The 20,855-nt window shown below is 41.0% G+C and overlaps 1 protein-coding gene across 11 annotated transcripts in view; it reads right to left on the bottom strand.

Annotated features, from left to right (window-relative positions):
* The window catches only part of LOC129629920 (protein FAM170A-like), a 76,603-nt gene extending 63,958 nt beyond the window's left edge, over positions 1–12,645 (bottom strand). For 4 of the 11 annotated variants that reach the window (XR_008703397.1, XR_008703391.1, XR_008703404.1 and 1 more), the window contains exon 1: positions 11,852–12,645. The gene's annotated coding sequence lies outside the window, so the exon portion shown is untranslated. The other 7 variants (XR_008703394.1, XR_008703396.1, XR_008703410.1 and 4 more) reach the window with 6 other exon arrangements.
* Positions 12,646–20,855: the final 8,210 nt, after the last annotated feature.

A 20,855-nucleotide genomic window follows, 5' to 3' on the forward strand; every position in this document is an offset into this window, starting at 1 on the left:
TTATTTGGTAACTAGAAGTTTGTCCCTCTTAATCTCCTTCACCTATTTCTCTCATCCCCTTTGCTCCCTACCCTCCAGTAACCACCCATTTGTTCTCTGTGACTGTTCCTGTTTTGCTCTGTTTGTTCATTTGTTTTTGTTTTGTTTTTTTTTAGATTCTACATAAAGGGAAATCACACAGTATTTTTCTTTCTCTGACTTTTTTCACTTAGCATAATACCCTCTAGGTCCGTCTGTACATGCTCAGTCGCTCAATCACATCTGAGTCTTTGTGATCCCATGGATCGCAGCCCGCCAGGCTCCTCTGTCCATGAGATTTCCCAGGAAAGAATACTGCACTGGGTTGCCATTTCCTGCTTTAGAAGATCTTCCCAACCTAGGGATCAAACCTGTGTCTCTGGCATTGGCAGGCAGGTTCTTTAACACTGAGTCACCTCGGAAGCCCCTAGGTCCATCCATGTTGTCACAAATAGCAAGAATTCATTTTTTTAATAATTAATATTCCATGGTACATGCATACCACATATTCTTCCATTCCTATGGGCATGTAAGTTTCTTCCATATCTTGCCTACTGTATGAACAATAAATGCTACAATAAATGAATAATAAATAAATACTGTATGAACAATAAATGCTACAATAAATGAATAATAAATGCTACAATGAACAATAAAGTTTGTGTGTGTGTGTGTGTGTGTATATATATATATATATATATGAATTAAGTTTTTACTTTCTTTGGATAACTACTCCAAAGTAGAATTGCTGGATCATAAGGTAGCTTTATTTTTAATGTTTTGAGGAAACTCCATACTCTTATCCATAGAAAGTTAGGCACTTAGTCATGTCTCTTTATTATCCCATGGACTGTATCCCACCAGGCTCATCCATGGAATTCTCCAGGCAAGAATACTGAAGTGGGTTGCCATTTCCTTCTCCAGAGGATCTTCCCAACCCAGGGTTAGAACCCAGGTCTCCTGCATTGCAGGTGGACTCTTAATCGACTGAGGCATCAGGGAAGCCACTAAGAGTCACATTTCTATAGTGAGTGCACCAATTTCCATTCCCACCAACAGTGCACAAGGGTTTCCTTTTCTCCACATCCTCGTCAACAGCTTTTATTAATATTTGTTTGTTTTTGATGATAGCTATTCAGACACATATGTTGAGCATCTTTTCATGTGTCTGTTGGCCGTCTGTTTATTTAGAAAAATATCTATTCAAGAGTTCTGTCTATGTTTTCATTGGGTGGTTTGTTTTTTTGATATTGAAGTATATGAATTCTTTGTATATTTTAGATATTAATCCCTTATTGGATATATCATTTGCAAAAACTCTTCTCCCATCCAGTAGACATTGCAAATATCTTCTCCCATTTTGTTTTGTTGATGGTTTTCTTCACTGTACGAAAGTTTTTTTGTTTGATGTAGTCCCATTTGCCTATTTTTCCTTTTGTTTCCCTTGCCTGGGGAGACATCCAAAAAAAATACTGCTAAAACTAATGTCAAAGAATATACTACCTATGTTTCTTTCTAGGAGTTTTATACTTTTAGGTCTCACATTTAAGTTTTTACTCCACTTTGAGTTTATTTTTGTATATGCTGTGAGAAAATAGCCGTTTTCCCAGCACCGTTTATTGATGAGGCTGTCTTTTCCCCAGCGTATCTCCTTTTGCCTCCTCTGTCATAGACTAATTGCCCGTAGAAGTGTGAGGTCATTTCTGAGCTTGCTATCCTGCTCCATTGATCCATGTGTCTGTTTTTGTGTCACTGTTTCGAAGACTAAAACTTTAGTATAGCTTGAAATCAGAGAGCATGATATTTCTTGTTCTTTTTTTCTTAAGATTGTTTTGGCTATTCAGAGTCTTTTGTGTTTCCATACAAAATTTAGAATTATTTATTTTAGTTCCATGAAAAATGCCACTGGTCATAATGTTTTGATCTGGATCGTGTCGAATCTGTAGATTGCCTTGGATAGTATGGTGATTTCAACAATGTTAATTCTTCCAATCCATGAGCTTTTTTTTTTTTTTCTTTTTCTTTTTACCAAGAAAATGTTCAAATATGGACAAAAGAATAGCATAATAACTATCATATCACTCAACCCTACATAATTCAGTGTGCATTTCTATAAGAACATTTTCTTATATAAGCAGAACACCATTGCCACTCTTAATAAAATTTCTTGATATCATCTAACATTCAGCCCATATTCAATCCTGAATTGGAGAAAAATATTTTTATTTTGTATGGATATCAAGAAAACTGATTAATATTGAAAAATTGATGATAGTAATATGACTATAAACACTGAACAACTACAAAGAGAAACAAAACTTAACATTTGGTTTATCCAGCTGTATTAAAATAACTCATTAAGACAATTTGTTCAACTGCTTGATATTTATCCCCAATGACAACAGATCATAACAATTATGCACGTCATTAAATGTGCTCTGGACTACAGCTGGAATCAAATAGAATAGACACAAGTATTACAGGAATCTGTTTGCAACTTAAAATTGTTTACTTCCAAAGAAATTGAATTGGCCTAGATACACTGCGTTCAGACCCAAGAGTACAAAAAGAAATTTTTGACTTCATCAAACTCCTGACAATCTTCTCTGATTACCTTTGCAATGATACATTATAATCTTAGCTAGGAGTGAAAAATGCTAATGTGAAACTACAGCACAATTACAGAAAATGCCATTGTTCTGGGACCTCTGAGGAAGAACTCTTTTCATGTGGAAATCCTGGAGCCTGGAGGACCACTTTCACACACTAGCTGTTTAACAACTCCTCTTCCTCTTCCCTATGACCACTTCCATTTGCAGGACTGCATAGGTGAGGGTTCAGAAAACTGACCTGGAGCAAAGAGGGAGATTCAGGCATCGAAGTCTTCTTCTCCATCAGTGAGCGTCTGCCATTAAGGCAGCCCCAGGCCCTTGTTCTCATCCTCTCCAGGCCTTGTGTCCTTTGGACACAAAAAGCTTCATTCTTTGGACACAGAAGCTAGTGAACTCAGGGACCTCAACTAACCCCAGTGATCAACCAGAACTGTTTTAGAATCCTCTCGCAAAAGTAATCTTGCAAATGTTGACCTCAACTCATTAGTGAGGTTGTAAGCATAACAGGGCAGCTTTTGTTAAGTTCACATTATCCGCAGCCTTCTGCAAAGGGGGAAGAAGGAAAGAAAGAGCAAGAGAAGAAGGGAAGGAGAGAGGGAAGGAAGGGTTGAGTTTGGAAATGCACTCTGAAACCAAAGCTCTGGTGAGCTTGTTAAAGATTTTTAAGTCTGACAGGCCAGCTTTCCCAAGCCATGGCAGCTATAAAGGGAATATAATTATACTTAACAGAAACCACCTGCATTTTGAACTTACCCTAAATTTAAAGCTTCTGGGGGACTTAATTAAATTTAATGAAAACCATAGCTGCTAAACAAAGACATACTATAGCTCCCACTTCGTTATTCCTGAGGAAATTAAGCAGCAATCATGAAGACATACCTCAGCTCTCACAAGGAAGCCTCTAGATAATAACGCCCAAAGTCTATAAATAAGATAATGCTCTCTTCTTTTCATTAGCTAATAGCATTGTCAAATTACTCATCTGTTCCTGTAAAAAGAAAGAAAATCAGAAGTAGAACAGAAGGGAAAAAAAAGGCAAGCACATGGACATTTTCCTGAGTGGGGTATAGGGTAATATTCCTGACTTCAATCCCTTGAGCCCTCCACCACCCCCACCCTCCCTCCACTGCTATTTCTTCTTTTCTTTTTTAACCTTTTAATTATATATTGGGAATATAGACAATTAACTTGGAGAAGGAAATGGCAACTCACTCCAGTACTCTTGCCTGGAGAATCCCATGGACAGAGGAGCCTGGCAGGCTACAGTCCATGGGGTCGCAAGAGTCGGACTTAGTGACTAAAGAGAGAGAGAGAGAGAGAGAGCCAATTAACAATGTTGTGATAGTTTCAGGTGGACAGCAAAGGGACTCAGTCATACACATACATGTATCCATTCTTCCCCAAACACCCCTCGTATCCAGGCTGCCACATAACATTGAGCAGATTTCTTTTGTTTTTAAAAGAATTGTGTGTTAATGCCATTGCAGAATAAATACCTGGGTAGTTCAGGTCAGGATGGATGTCTGTGAATCACAACACTAGAATATGGAACTGGTTATGCTCCCATGCTCATCTTACTTAACCTGAATTGTTTATATGTAAAAAACAATCATGGTCCTTTAGAGGACCATTTGAGCAACAGGATGATAGAGTGAAAGCTGACACCAGGCAAAAATTCTACTCTCAAACTAGTACAAGGGGAAAGAGCGGGGGATGAAGTAGCCTAAACTGCCTTCATGGAGGACAACCAGACAGTCCAGGACAGGGTGTGTAAACACTAATGTGCATCAGAATCCCCTGGAGAGGGACTGCTGGACCCTGTCCTTAGAGTGTCTGGTACAGTAGGTCTGAAGTGGGACCAAAACCCGCCTCTCTAACAAATTCCCAGGAGATGCTAATACTGCTGGTCCAGAGATCATATTGTGAAAACCACTGGTCTAGACATACTGTCTCAGAAGTTAGAAAACAGAGGCACATCTAGGAAATAGTTTGGTATTAGATGAATCCAATACAAAACACAGAAGATAGGGTTGAGACAACTAAGCTACCAAAGACAGAAAGTAGGCGGGAAATATGTGAGTCCCAGAAATCTGCTCCATAAGGGTGGGCCCTTCACCATCAGATGAGGAGAAAAACCTCACTAGGAAAGTGATCAGAGCTGGGTGGGGTCCCATAGCCATCATCCACTTGCTGGAATCAGAGCAGGACCTCAGCCCTCCAGGGAACCAGCCAATAGGCTATGGGAGGTCCCTCAGGGCTGATGGAATGAATATGGGACACAAAGCTTCAGGGAGGGGAAGCAAGGACAACTCCTACCTACAAGGAAGATCTGACTCATCTATGGGTACACTGGAACACATGCTCCCTCTCCACACATCAGACCTCTGACAACTAGAACCCATTCCACATGCCCACACAGACAGACTCTTGCCCACAAGTGCTCCAGAACTTGACAAGATGCTTATAACTGAGCAAAGTATCTGCATCACTGAACTCTATGCTCATCTGACAACATTTAGAGCACTGTCTGCCCCAATTTAATGACTCAGAAGGCACAGAACTATAAAGTGGTGTTATTAAAACATATTTAATACTCATTTTCATTCAACTCTTAAAACAACTCTAAGAGATGTGCCAAGAAAACAGCCAAGAGAAGGGATTAGCAAGAATCACAGGTCTGCCTCTCAGGCCCACCACTGTGTGAAGTTGAGACTAGCCTCCTGACTCCAAGCCAACATTGTTCTCATTAGTTCATAGACCTTCCCTTTTAAAAAGGATTTATGGGGGCTTTTGGGGGGGTGGACTTAATTTATTTATTTACTTATTTTATTTTTATCATTCTTTTGAAAATTAAAAAAAAATATTTTTAGACAATTTTTAAAGGTTATTTTCTATTTATGCTGCTGCTGCTGCTAAGTCACTTCAGTCGTGTCCAACTCTGTGCGACCCCATAGACAGCAGCCCCATCCCTGGGATTCTCCAGGCAAGAACACTGGAGTGGGTTGCCATTTCCTTCTCCAATGCATGAAAGTGAAAAGTGAAAGTGAAGTCACTCAGCCGTGTCCGACTCTTCGCAACCCCATGGACTGCAGCCCACCAGGCTCCTCCGTCCATGGGATTTTCCAGGCAAGAGTACTGGAGTGCGTTGCCATTGCCTTCTCCATTTTCTGTTTATAGTTACTACAAAATACTGGCTGTATTACCTGTGTTGTACAATGTATCCTTTTTTGTAATTTGAAGTATAGTTGATTAACAATGCTGTGTTCATTTCAGGTGTACAGAACATTGATTCAGTTATACACACATTTTTTTTTTCAGATTCTTTTTCCTTATAGGATATTACAAAATACTGATTATTGTTCTATATGCTATACAATAGGGTCTTGTTGGTTATCTGGCTGGTTATCTATATCTATAGTGGTGTGTATATGCTAATCCCAACCTCCTAATTTATCCCTCCCCACCTCCCCACCTTTCCACTTTAGGAACCATAGGTTTGCTGAAAAGGATTTGAGCCAACTCTATAGAACAGGAGAAATTTAATCTCCCCTGCTTCTTAAGCAAAAACAAAAATCAACACAGATTCCAGAAAACATATTTCATTATTACACTCAATTATGTAACACTTAGCACAGCCTGTTTTCCTAAGGAGGTCCCTCCCTCCCTTAGGAAAAACAGAGTTCTCCATCACAAGATGTAAACAAGAAAAGGCTGCACAAATACCTGCCAGGCACATCAAAACAGGAATTCAAATAACTGGCGGGATGGATGTTGACTGATGCTATTCATTCTATTGATTCTAACTTCTCTTAATCTCTCTATTAAGCTACTTTTTAAAAGAAGACTCAATATCCCTATGACCATTTCCATAATTTTTATGTGTAAAATGTTTCTGTGGGCACTGCAATTTCAAAAGACACTGAAAACCCAGTATTTCCATTGCAACATTTAACACAAATGATAATGTGTTTTTGCATACTTGCCATTTATTACTGACAAGCTGAAGTACATGGTAAGATATTTTTTACCAGAATCCATGGGCTTGGAATTCCAAAATTAGAACAATACCCATACCTCACAATCTCGAGTGTGTATATTTCTTGCCCAATGGTACTTTATTTTTTTACTATTTGAAAGTGTTTTTCTTTAACCTTCTTTGACACAATTTCTCCTATTTCTATTGCTCACACTGTAAACTTTGAAAATAAATGTCCTTAGGCATCAACTCTGTGATGTTTATTATAAAACCTGGCAAATTTTTAATGGAGTCATTATAAATTCTGCTTGTTAAACTCAAGTAAAAGTAGAGGTACATCAATATTTTAAGTGGAAAACCCATCAAGGCAACCTGCCACATAGACTCAGGAGATTAGTGATGTGAGCTGGGTTAGACTCCTGGCGCCACTATATCCTAACTCTGCAACTTGGGGAGTTTATTCTTTGGAAAAAATGATGAAAATTGCACATAACTCACAGAAATAGAATGCAGTCATGTATGTGGGGTGCCAGCATAATGGTTAAGGTGGCAGCGTTTTAGGGTGATTTACAAAGATTGACTGTATCCAAATCTCAGATCTGCCACTTAGCTGTATGCTGTTGAGTGAGTTACTGAACCCCCCCAAACCTGTCTCCTTGTCTCATCATCCCAAAATAGGGATGATGGTATTATCTACCTTACAAGCTTGTCATGATTAGCTGGGATAATACTTGTAAAACCCCTGGCAAAGGGGCCTGCAGGTGGTGGACAACCCAAGGATGCTAGTTTCCTTTTCCAGCATCCTCTTCCCAAGCTGTCTGCAACTCTCCCTACTCACCTCTACCTAACTTGCCCTCTGACTTTGCCCAGGAGGAAAAAAATACTCATAAGGTAGAGGCAGAGTTCCTTTCGGAGAGAGAATTATCTTTGTTTAGGCATATATATTGAAAGCCTCCCTAGCTGTGAAAAGAGCTCCAATGGCCTGGTTGAGAAATAGAGCTAAACTGTTAAGAATAATAAAGCATGAGGAGTATGGGGATTTTGGAGACCTGGGAGGTGAGGAGAGCAGATGTGAGAGGAGTCAGCCTGTTTGTAACTTTTCAACATAGGAGTGGCCAAGGCACTATTGAGCATCTAGTAATATATTACACAAGTGGCCCACAGGGCTAGGCTATGAGGTGAACCCTCTATATTCATCCTAAAGTTTCAGTCCTGGTTTAGTACACATAATTACTTTGTGTAAATGGTTTGGAGTAAAATATGAACAAAAATGAATGCTGTTCCACACTGAGATTCAATGCAATGATAAAAGAAAGGAATAGATGAATAAGGAGACCTGAGAGACTGCTAACTCAGTAGAGTCAGAAAATTATCAAAAGGTGATTTGGAAAACTACTAAACACTGCCCCCCTTCCCAAGAATACCTGGACATGTTGGTGGAGATATTGAACTTCTCACTGTAAGCAGGATGGAGACTGTTTGAATTAAATATTACATGAAAGATGACTAATGGGGCTGGAAAACCTGGACTCCCATCACCTTCATTCCATCAAGACTGCTGACATCTTAATTATGCCAATTCTCTTTTTTTCATCACTGGTTTTCATTGGACATCTATATACAGGATTATTCCTACTTGGGAACTTTAATGATTATGGACTCCTAAATCTTGAAACCAGAAGACCTTCTGATGATAAACTAGTTCAAGCTCTTAACAGGAAGAAAACCAGCCGAGAGAAAGCTTGCCTGGTTCTCATGCAAGTTACCAGCAGCAGATGGACTTGTGTTTTCAGCCAAGGGCAACTATTCCCTTTCTTATCATTAGGCTGGCTGTTTCAAGTCAGAAAGGGAATAAAATTCAGCCTAAGTATGTAAGGGGGGGTCACAAAACTAGGGAGCTATTACTAGTTGCCCACACTTGTTCTTGAGTTGAGGTGTGAGTTAATCCATTTTATCAACAGATAATCTCTTTATTTCAACTTCACCAACCAATAATGTCAATGCATTGTTATAAGAGATAACCTTCTAATGTTCTCCTTAGAATATAATATCATAATAAAACTCACCCCTTGACATATAAAAGTGAAACTGAGTATGAAAACAGGCCCATGTGATTATGAGAATTTCTGAAGATTTTTACAGAGAACAGACTTGTGGTGACAAGGGGGAGGGGGATTGGGGGGTGGACTGGAAGTTTGGGATTGGCAGATGCAAACCATTATACAGAGAATGGATGAACAACGAGGGCCTACTGTATAGCACAGGGAACTATATTCAATATCCCATGATAAACCATAATGAAAAATAATGTACATATTAACATAACTGAATCATTTTGCTGTACAGAAGAAATTAATACAACATTGTAAATCAACTGTAAATTGTTCAATAAAATAAATTTTAAAAAACAAACTCCTGAAGTTTTCATTTCAATAAAATAAATTAGAAAAATAAGTTCGAGAAAATAAAAAAAAACAAACTCCTGAAGTTTTCATTTGCTTTCCTATGTGTTGAACTGATTTACAGGTGAGTTAAAGTGAACACAATTTAGAAAATTCAATGACTTTACAAAGAATATGAAACTTACAGTATTTTTTTCTTGTAATCTAATTACTGAATAAGCAATTAAGCTAATTTTTACTGAATTTATGAAATGAAAATCAACTAAACTTTTTAATTAACTTAATTTGAAGATTTGTAACCTATGTTTTTTTTAAATAGCAGAGTGATAAAGTCATAGTTCTACAGCAATTCAGTATGTTTACAATAGGAATAATTTCACTTTTAAGATATACAAAGAAGATAAAGATGAACTACTGTATAGAAATTTTAATAGACCATGTCTTAGGCCTCTAAGTATTGTTATTTTATAATAATTATGGTTATAAGCATAATTAACTCAAAGAGAATTGGATTTTTGTCAACTACAAGATTTTATCAGAAAAATACAAAGAAAATTTGTTTGGATATTGGAGGAGGGGTGGAGGTCCAGAAGAGACATGTCCTTAAGATGTTGTCAAAAGGTAGTTAGGGGATGGAACTTTAATACATAAAAGAGGTATAATGTTAAGTCAGAAGCACATTTTTCAACCCTGCAAGGAGAATCAGAAATAAAAAATGTCAAAGACTGGCCTCTCTGGTCCAAGTAATTATGCAATATCTAGCCTTCTCCTATTAAACTTTTGGTTAGAGAATTTCTTACAATCCTAAAGTTAGAGCTAAAGTACTGCTAGCTTTATAGAAACAGAGCTTCTCAGAGCCCCATTCTCCTTCATTGTGGAGTATCTTGTAAGACAAATCATATTACCTTAAAAGACAGGGATGGAAAGATATGTTTAGAGATACTGCTTGGAATACATAGGAGAACGAACACAACTAGGAGCTGGTGACTTCGTTTCTTGGTCTGACTCTTACACCTCTCCCAGAATGACCTAGGACAACTCATTAACTTCTGTGAGTTTCATGGCCATATGCCAAAGCTTTTTTGTTTGTTTTTTTTTTCCAAGTGTCAACTCTGAAGAATAGACTGACAATTTACATTTGGAGAAATACATATTCTTTAACTCATGGGAAAATGTTCATTCTCTAATTTAAAAAATGCAATTTAAATCAAACCTGAGTAACCACCAAACACCTGCTAAAGAATAAGAATTCCTTTTTATAAGTATTTGTGCTGTGCTGTGCTGTGCTGTGGGAGAAGGCAATGGCAACCCACTCCAGTACTCTGGAAACTGCCATGGATGGAGGAGCCTGGTAGGCTGCAGTCCATAGGGTCTCAAAGAGTCGGACACACGAGTGAGCGACTTCACTTTCACTTTTTACTTTCATGCATTGGAGAAGGAAATGGCAACCCACTCCAGTGTTCTTGCCTGGAGAATCCCAGGGATGGGGGAGCCACTGGACTACCAGGGAAGTCCCAAGAATTCCTTTTAATGATAATAATCCTTAAGAAGTAATGATAAAATTGAATTCACTCATTCACACAATAGGAGTTCAATAAATACTCATTAACTGACTATTCATTGGTGGTCTTGAAAATTGTTATTTGGGAATCAACATGGTTACATGTAGCAAAAACCATATTCTGGAATAGCTCACACATTATGCTGAAAGATGAAGGATGAGGGGAAACGATTTGTTCCAATCTGTCCTAACTCAATCCACAGGCTAATAAAACTGAGTACTCTTAACTTTGCCAACAAAGGTCCATATAGTCAAAGGTATGGTTTTTCCAGTAGTCATGTACAGATATGAGAGTTGAACCATTAAGAAGGCTGAGCGCCCAAGAATTGGTGCTTTTGAGTTGTGCTGGAGAAGACTCCTGAGAGACCCTGGGACAGCAAGGAGATCAAACCAGTCAATCCTAAAGGAAATCAATCCTGAATATTCATTGGAAGGACCGATGCTGAAGCTGAAGCTCCAATTCTTTGGCCACCTGATGTGAAGAGCCCTCACTGGAAAAAGACCCTGATGCTGGGAAAGATTGAAGGCAGGAGGAGAAGGGGGTGACAGAGGATGGGATGGTTGGATGGTATCACCAACTCAATAGACATGAGTTTGAGCAAACTCCAGGAGATAGTGAAGGACAGGGAAGCCTGGCATCCTGCAGTCCATGGGGTTGCCAAGAGTCGGGCACAACTTAGCGAATGAACAACAACAACTCTTAACCAGGCAGAGAAAAAAGAAGACAGGTCAGTTTGTATAGGGGACAGTGGGCCAGAAGGTAAATACAACCTCAGATCACATCTCAGGTACCCTGACGACGAGTTCACCGCCCAGTCCACCACAGTCACACCCCTGGACCGCTATGACAGCCTGTGCTCACTCTGACCAGCAGACCCCCTTCCCCCAGGTCTCCCGGCATCCCTGAGCGAGCAGCGCTGGCCGCCTGCCTCACAGAGCACGTGCACAGCTTCCATCACCGCCTAGGGTGGGGGTGCTTTCCTTTCTTTTTTTTTTTCTAACTTTTTATTTTGCCTTTTTGTTCATGTCCCCATCCTCATTACTCCCGCTTCCAGTTTTATTTTGTTTTTTTTTTTTCTTTCAGCCCTCTGCCAAACTCACCTCAGCGGTCCCAGCGGCCCTGCCTCCAGAATCTTGTCCTGCCCTCACCTTTGTGCCCAGACCAGGATTGGGGAGACTCTCCTCTCCTGCCAGGACCAGGCCTTCGGGCAGTTGGGGAGATTCTGGTCTTTAATCAACAGAAGCCGCTGGCAGGGCCAAAACGTGGAGCCGTGGGGCCTACCTGAATTTCTGACTGGGGCGCCCACGGCAGCCTGCCTCTGCGTTGCTGCTCCTGCCAGAGGCTGCCTTCTGGTGGCCGCCCGGTGGACAGCACCCTGTGCCGCCTTCCTTGCCCTGTCGTGAGGTCCGGAGCGGCCTCGGGCCGTCCAGCTCCCTTCTCGGTCAGAAAAGCAGTCAAGTCCCAGGGCCTGGGTGGGGAGGAGGCGCGGCCCCGTGGAAGCCGCGCTCAGGATTGGGTTTCGGGCTCCCCCTAGTGGACGGGGCTCGCGTTGCCCCGTGGAAGCCAGGAGCTGGCGCAGAGCCTCTGGCACCGCCTCTGGGCCCTGTCTTCTCCGCCCCTCGCCTGCTCTCCATACCCTGTGGATGAGGCAGGAGGAACTTTGCTAAGCTAGCTTTCCCACCCACTAGCCCCCAGCCCTCCCAGGGCTTCCTTCCAGCCGGTCTTAACTCCTGCTGAACCCTGTCTGAGAATGGAGGCCGTGATCTCCCCCTTTGCTCTGCCTGGGGCGCAGGGGCGCCATCCTCGGCTATTACACATCTTGCACCCAGAGAGTATTGGGCCCGGTGGACTTGGGTTGAAGAGAGGGTAAGGGTGGGCGTCTGGTACGTACCGAGGTAGGGGCCTCTGAGAAGGGAGGCCCCAGGCCATCTCACTCCTTCGCCCTCTCTGGGCCCCACATTCTACAGCCTTAAGGTGAACGTGTCGGTGCTAGGGCACTCACGTGCGTGCCTCAGACTCTGTGTGTGTCTTGTGGGCGGGCATCCCTGTGCATCTAGGATGTAGATGTACGTGGCGTGTGTGCACGCACCATGCATGTCGGGTATGTGTGTGTGTGAAGGCAAGCAAGTCCCAGCCTCCACTGTGCATGGTTCGTGTAGGCTTGGGCTGCGTGCTGGGGACCGGGGACTGGAAGAAGTGTGGCCTAGCAGGGGAGCCACACTTGAGGTCCACTTGTTGCCCTGTCCCCGCTTTCCCCCCAACGTCTCTGTTTGGAATTTGGTTTTTGTGGTTTTGATCTCCTCATCTCACTTCCTGTAGATAGTTCACAGAGAGACATTCTGGGGTTGGAGGTGGTTTGGACGGGTGGGGTTCTTCTTCCCTTTTTGTGTGTGTCTGTCGTTAATCTGACAATTCCCCCTCCTCCCCACTGGCCTGGCCCCTTTCCTTATATTTGCACACTCCTTTCTCTAATCTCCCATCTAAGGTGAAATAACCTTACTGCCCAGGCGTCTTCCCTTGGGACATGGGCCAAAGCGTTGGCTTGCTTGCCAATGAATCCCAACTCCAGCTGATTATTCAAAAAGGCAAAAGATTCAAATCACTGAAATTCATAGTCCTACCTACCTTCTTACCATACATTCTGTAAACAGGACTGTGTATTCTGATGATGGACCTGTTCTCAATCAGATGCAGGGGACTACTCCTCCTGAGCCAGCATCTGCACACAGCAGTATTCGCTTCTTGCCTAATTTACTCCCACAAGACACCTATTTGAATCTAAGTCACAATGCTTCAATTGCTTTCTCTTGGTTGGTGATACAAGATTTAATCACATTAGGAACCAAGGGACTGATGCAGTCAGCACGTATTGACTTGCATAAGGCTGTCACTTCGTTTTTATGATAGAGCTTGCTATTCATAAACATGCTGATATGTTTGCTCTCCTTTCCTTGCCTCTCAAAGTGGGATAAGCACAAATGAAACTCTGTTGCCATAAAGGACTATCACAAAGCTTCTCTTCCCTCTTGACCAAATAATCCTACTCCTAAAAGCTTTGTCTAAGAAAACAGTTCAGAAGTAAAATATCTAAAACAGCAATGTTTAAATAGAGGGTATTTTTAGGAAGAGGGTATGTCATGAAGGTTGATGAAGATGAAAAGGAAGATCAAGGTGAAAATGGGAGTTTCATTGTTACTCGGTTGCTCAGTCGTGTCCAACTCTGTGACCCCATGGACTGCAGCACGCCAGGCTTTCCTGTCCATCACCAACTCCCAGAGCTTGCTCAAACTCATGTCCATTGAGGTGATGCCATCCAGCCATCATCTCATCCTCTGTTGCCCCCTTCTCCTCCCTCCTTCAATCCTTCCCAGCATCAGGGTCTTTTCCAATGAGTCAGTTCTTCACATCAGCTGGCCAAAGTATTGGAGCTTCAGCTTCAGCATCAGTTGTTCATTCCAATGAATATTCAGGGTTGATTTCCTTGATTGGTTTGATCTCCTTACTGTCCAGGGGACTCTCAAGAGTCTTCTGCAACACTACTGTTCAAAAGCGTCAGTTCTTTGGTGCTCAGAAAATAGAGTTGCTGGTTAAGAAAACTGAGAAGATGGCAGTGCCACTCACTGACATAAGGAATGCATCGTGTGGCTGGTAGGGGCACAGCCAGTGCATGTGCTGTGTGGTTGCACCTGCCTGGGCATGAGAGTGGGAGAAGGCCTCTCATACTTTCATAATTCATATGAATTCATACTTTCATAAATGTTTAAAGCAAATAAGTGACCGTTCAAAAATTTTTTTTCCAAACTGGCACTCTCAGCACCCAAGCCTTCAGGCCATATCCACTCCCTCTCCTCCTCCCCAGTTTTTCCACAAGGTTTTACATTTTTTAGAAAGTTGATTTCAAAAGAGAATATGCTACAGAGACCATATGTGGCCTACAAAGCCTAGAATACTACCATCTAGGTCTTTACAGAAAATGCTTGCTGACAGCTGATTTAACCCATCATCGTTTTTACTGACATGCTTGTAACTTCAAAAGAGATTAGGGAATAGGAGCTGTTCAATCTTCTGTCACATAAAATTCACTTGAAATGATCCTGTTGAGACATAATTTTATGTCTTCTTCCATGCTGCTCTCAAAAACTTCCCCAGGCCAATGCTCCCCCAACTCACAGTGCTTTCTACTTCTCTATTTTCTGATTTTTATCAGCTGTGGACTCAAAATTATGCAACCAAACTCTCTCAAACATGGCTTCTGGATGAAGCTATCAATAGCTCTTCCATGAGTAAATTGTGAATTTTAGTGCAACATTTCACCTCCTCATGTATCTTTTTATCTTTTAAGCTGTAATAATTCTGATAGCTAGATGTCACAGCTCGGATGGTAAAGAATCCGCCCACAATGTAGGAGACCTGGGTTTGATCCCTGAGTTGGGAAGATCCCTGGGAGGAGGGCATGGCAACCTACTCCAGTATTCTTGCCTGGAGAATTCCCATGGACAGAGGAGCCTGGCAGTCTATAGTCCATGGTGTCACAAAGAGTAGGACATGACTGAGCAGTCACTCAGCATAGCACAGGAAATTTCAGCCAATATACTGCAGGCATATGCGATATAAATCTAGATTTTGCCAACGCTCACAATTTTTCTATTTTGCCTATTTATGGGTTTTTAAATGGCTTATTGTCTTTCCTCCCCTCCGACCACCCTTAAATAGCTTAGTCCACATTGTCCTAAAAGCTGCTCTTCAGAAAATCACTTTCTGTAACTTTCAGCTTTTGGGGTCTCTCAACTTCAGAATTTCTCCTTGGGATTATCATTTAGTTTTGCTGCAATATTTTTGACTTAAAAAGGATAACTTTAATGTTGGGGTAGTAGTATTATTAAATTGGTTATTATTCAAATCTGTTTCTCTCCAATATAAAATTCAGCTTTCTCAGATTATTTGCTTTAAAACAAACACAGAGAGTTCTGGGAGGAGTCAAGAGACCGTTCTACTACTCTGCATTAAGAATAGCTTGGCACAGGGAATACACTGGGGAGGCTTAAGGATACAGAGGTGTTTACAGGTGATGAGGTGAGAAAGTGATTTAGGAGAATTAAAGCTCCTTTGAGGTAGGCTTCTGAGATTTGGTTCCCTGCACTCTAAATTTCCTCTGATTCACTCTCAGGCCTTGTAGTTTGGTTGGGGTTGATCCTATCAGTTAGAAGAGTCATCATGTCAGGCTTAAGGTTGCTATCCTTAGAAAGATTTGCCTGCAAGTTTGGCCCTTGGCTGAGATCTGGGAATGTAGATTTTGAGGAGGTTCCCAACATTCCCTCACTGAGAAGAGTGGCTTCCTGTGCCCAAACTGTACAAACAATGCAGTTGATACTAAATAACTGCTTTCCTTTTAGGAGTCTGGAATTCTAGTATGAAGTCTGGCAGAAGATGCCTGTGTGACCAGCATCCCAATGAAAACCTTAGACACTGAGTCTTGATAGACATTTCACATGTCACCACGACCTGATGCTGGGAAAATGAAGCATGTCCTGGATGACTGTATAGGGAAAGAACCCTTGAACAGCATGGAAGAAGACACAAAATTATGTCTAACAGGATCACTTGAATGCTTGTACCTGATTTCCTCTGGACTTCATTCACATGGCCTTTCTGATTTTGCTTTGTTTATTTTGATGTAATAAATCATGGTCATAAGTATAAAATTACATGCTGAATTCTGCAGGTCCTACCGATAAATCACCAAATTTGAAGGAAATCTTGGGGTTCCCCAACACACCATCCTTAGCTTACACTCATGGGCCCTGATAGATGGAGGCCAATCAGCATACCCACCATTTCTAGCTACTGTGATGATTAAGGGATTGGTTTATAACCCAATCACAGCTAGTGCGACCAGATGAGACCTTTGCTGGGGCTTTTGGGAGAACCCAGTGGTCTCTCTTCTGCTGGTTGATTAGAAATGGGACTATGAGGCTGCACCTCTTGGCTAACGTCTTGTGACCACAGGGAAAATAACCTGGAGCTGCTGGGGTGATACCACATGGAGTTTGTGGATAAAACAGGCAGAGAGATGGCAAGGAATTGGGCCTAGCTTCCCTGGTGGCTCAGTGGTAAAGAACCTGCCTGCAATGCAGGAGTCTCAGGAGACATGTGTTCAATCCCTGGGTCAGGAAATTCCCCTGGGGAAGGGTATGGCAACCCACTCTGGTATTCTTGCCTGGAGAATCCCATGAACAGAGGAGCCCGGCAGGGTACAGTCTATAAGGTCACAGAGTCGGACACCACTGAAGTGACTTGGCAGGCATGCACAACACTGACTCAGCAATTTCACTTCAAAGTCAGTCCTACACGTCTAGATTTTTTTCAATTTGATGAAAAAGTTTCATGCCAATTCGAAGTGGCTTTATTACTTGCCACTGAAAGAATTCCAACTGATGCAAACTTGAACCATGCTAAAGGGTCTGACAGAGAAGGCGATGGCACCCCACTCCAGTCCTCTTGCCTGGAAAATCCATGGACGGAGGAGCCTGGTGGGCTGCAGTCCATGGGGTCGCGAAGAGTCGGACACGACTGAGCAACTTCACTTTCACTTTTCTCTTTCATGCATTGGAAAAGGAAATGGCAACCCACTCCAGTGTTCTTGCCTGGAGAATCCCAGGGACGTGGGAGCCTGGTGGGCTGCCATCTCTGGGGTCGCACAGAGTCGGACACGACTGAAGCGACTTAGCAGCAAAGGGTCTGACAGTTAAGATAACCAAGTAGGAATCATCACAGGTTTCTAAGCTGGGGAGTGTTAACCTGGGAAGTTCAGATGTGTTAACCTTTAGAGGCTGCAGGGAAGTGGAGGGTAGGAGGGTGGTGGTGAAAGACTAGAGACCAGTTGGAAAGCCATGAACTATCAAGTGCGAGGTACTATAGTGCCAGTACTTGGGTGGCAGTGATATGGAGAAAAATCCTTAAATATTCAGGAGGCAGAAGTGACAAGAGTTGGTAAGGTTGAATGTGGGGTGTGAGGAAGAGAAAAGTCAAGGATCACTCTGATTTTAACTCAGCAAAAGGTGATGTTCTTAACTACAACAAAATAAGACAGACTTAGGAGTGGAGAGGAAGATCACATGTTTATTTTGGGCATGTGTTTGCAGAAACTATACTTGACCCTTGAACAATGGGTCAGACCTTTACCTAGACTCGCCCCCCCCCCAAAAAAAGAGACAGAGAAAACACAAATAAATAAAATCAGAAATGAAATAGGAAATGTTACAACTGATATCACAGAAATAAAAAAGGATCACAAGAGACTACTATGAACAACACCAACTGGATAATCTAGAAGAAATAAATACATTCCTAGAAATGTACAATGCCCCAACACTGAATAATGAAGAAATAGGAAATCTGAAGAGACCAATTATTAGTAAGGAGGTTGAATTAGTACTCAAAAACCTCCCAACAAAAAATGTCCAGGACCAGACAGCTTCACAGTGAATTCTACCAAACACTCCAAGGAGAATTTATATCAATCCTTCTAAAACTTCTCCAAAATTAGAAGAGGAAGAAACTCTTCCAAACTCATTTTACAAAGCCAGCATAACCCTTATACTAAAACCAGACAAGAATGACACTAGAAAATTACAGATCTATATCACTGATAAACATAGATGCAAAAATCCTCAACAAAATATTAGCAAACCAAATTCAACAATACATTAAAAGGATTACATACCATGACTGAGTGGGATTTATCCCAGGCATTCAAGGATGGTTCAACATCTACAAATTAGTCTATGTGATACACCGTACATCAGCAAAATGTATGGATAAAAATTGGATGATCATCTCAATAGATGCAGAAAAGCATTTGACAAAATTCAACATCCACTTATAATAATAACTCTCAACAAAGTGGATACAGAGGGATCATACCTCAATGTAATAAAGGCCATATATGACAAGTACAGAGCTAACATCATACGCAACGGTAGAAAGCTGAAAGCTTTTCCTATAAGACTAGGGACAAGACAAGGAGGCCCACTCTTTCCACTTTTAATCAGCACAGTGTTAAAATTACTAACCACAGTAATTAGGCAAGAAAATAAGTAAAAGTCATCCAAATTAGAAAGGAAGAAGTAAAATTGTCACTATTTGCGGAGGCTGTTGTTGCTGTCCAGTTGCTAAGTCATGTCTGACTCTTTGCAACCCCATGGACTGTAGCATGCCCAGCTCCTCTGTACTCCACTGTCTCCCAGAGAGAGTACTCCTGGAGTGCTTAGCTACTGCTAAGTCACGTCAGTCGTGTCCAACTCTGTGCGACCCCATAGACGGCAGCCCACCAGGCTCCCATCCCTGGGATTCTCCAGGCAAGAATACTGGAGTGGGTTGCCATTTTCTTCTCCAACTATCTCCTGGAGTTAGGCTCAAATTTATGCCCAGTGAGTCAGGGGTGCTAGCTAACTACTTCATCCTCTGCTGCCCCCTTCTCCTTTTGCCTTCAATGCCGAGGACATAATATTATATTTAGAAAAACCCTGAAGCCCCTATACAAAAACATTAGAACTAATAAATGAATTCAGCAAGATAACAGAATACAGGATTCATATACAGAAATCTGTGCATTTCTTCACAGTAACAATGAAATATCAGAAAGAGAAAGTAAAAAAAAAAAAAAAAAATCACATTAAAAAAAAAAATTCTATGAATAAACCTAACCAAGGTGGTGAAAAGACCTATATACCGAGAACTTAAAAACCACTGATAAAGGAAATTTAAGATGATACAAAGAAATGTCAAGATAATCCATGCTCTTGGAGTAGAAGAATTAATATTGTTAAAATGAATATACAATACAAAGCAATCTGCAGATTCATTGCGATCCCTTGCAAATTGTCCATGACATTTTTTTTACAGAGTTAGAACATATAATGCAAAAATATACATGGAATCACAAAAGACCAAGAATTGCCAAAGCAACCCTAAGGAAAAAAGAACAATGCTTGAGGAATAACCCTCCCAGACTTCAGATAATACTACAAAGCCACAATAGTCAAAATGGCTGGTATTAGCACAAAAACAGATATACTGATCAATGGAACAGAAGAGAAATCCCAGAAATAAACCCACACACCTATGGTCAATTAATCTTCAACAAAAGAGGCAAGAATATACAATGGAAAAAAGATAGTCTCTTCAGCAAGCGGTGTTACAAAAGCTAGACAGATGCATGTAAATCAATGAAGTTAGAAACTCCCTCACACCATACACAAAAATCAACTCAAAATAGCTTAAATGTTTAAATATAAGACACAAAACCACAGAACTCCTAGAAGAGAACACAGGCAAACATTCTCAGACATAAATCACAATGATATTTTCTTAGCTCAAACTCCCAGGGTAATAGAAATAAAAGCAAAAATAAACAAGTGGAACCTAATCAAATTTATAAGCCTACGCACAGCAAAGGAAACCATAAACAAACAGCAAGACAACCTATGGACTGGGAGAGAATATTTGCAAACAATGCAAACAACAAGGTCTAATTTCCAAAATATATAAATAGCTCATATAACTCAATATCAAAAAAATAAAAACAAACAATCCAATCCAAAAACGGAGAGAAGACCTAAATAGACATCTCTCCAGAGAAGAAATATAAACAGTCAATAAGCACATGAAACGATGCTCAACATCACTAATTACTAGAGAAATGAAAATCAAAATGGCAATGAGGTATCACTTCACACCAGTCAGCATGGCCAACATCAAAAAGTCTACAAATAATAAATTCTGGAGAGGGTGTGGAGAAAAGAGAACTCTCATAAACTATTGGAAGGTAAATTGGTACAGCCACTATGGAAAACAGTATGGAGGTTCCTTTAAAAACTAAAAATAGAGTTGCCATATGATTGATAGGCAAGATGAAAACTCTAATTGGAAAAGACACATACACCCCAACATTCAGAGCAGCACTATTTACAATAGCCAAGACAGGGCAGCAACCTAAATGACAATCAATAGATAAATGGGTAAAGAAGCTGTGGAGCACACACACACACACAATGGAATACTACACAGTCATAGAAAAGAATGAAATAGTGTCATTTGCAACAACATGGATGGACTCAGAGATTATCATACTAAGTGAAGTAAGACAAAGAAAGACAAACATTATATAATATCATTTACATGTAGAATCTAAAAAATACTACAAATCAGCTTATTTAGAAAATAGAAATAGACTCACAGACACTGAAAATAAACTTATGGTTACCAAAGGAGGAAGGGGAGGGAG

Source organism: Bubalus kerabau, chromosome 1, assembly GCF_029407905.1.
Source record: "Bubalus kerabau isolate K-KA32 ecotype Philippines breed swamp buffalo chromosome 1, PCC_UOA_SB_1v2, whole genome shotgun sequence".
Lineage (NCBI taxonomy): Eukaryota > Metazoa > Chordata > Mammalia > Artiodactyla > Bovidae > Bubalus > Bubalus kerabau.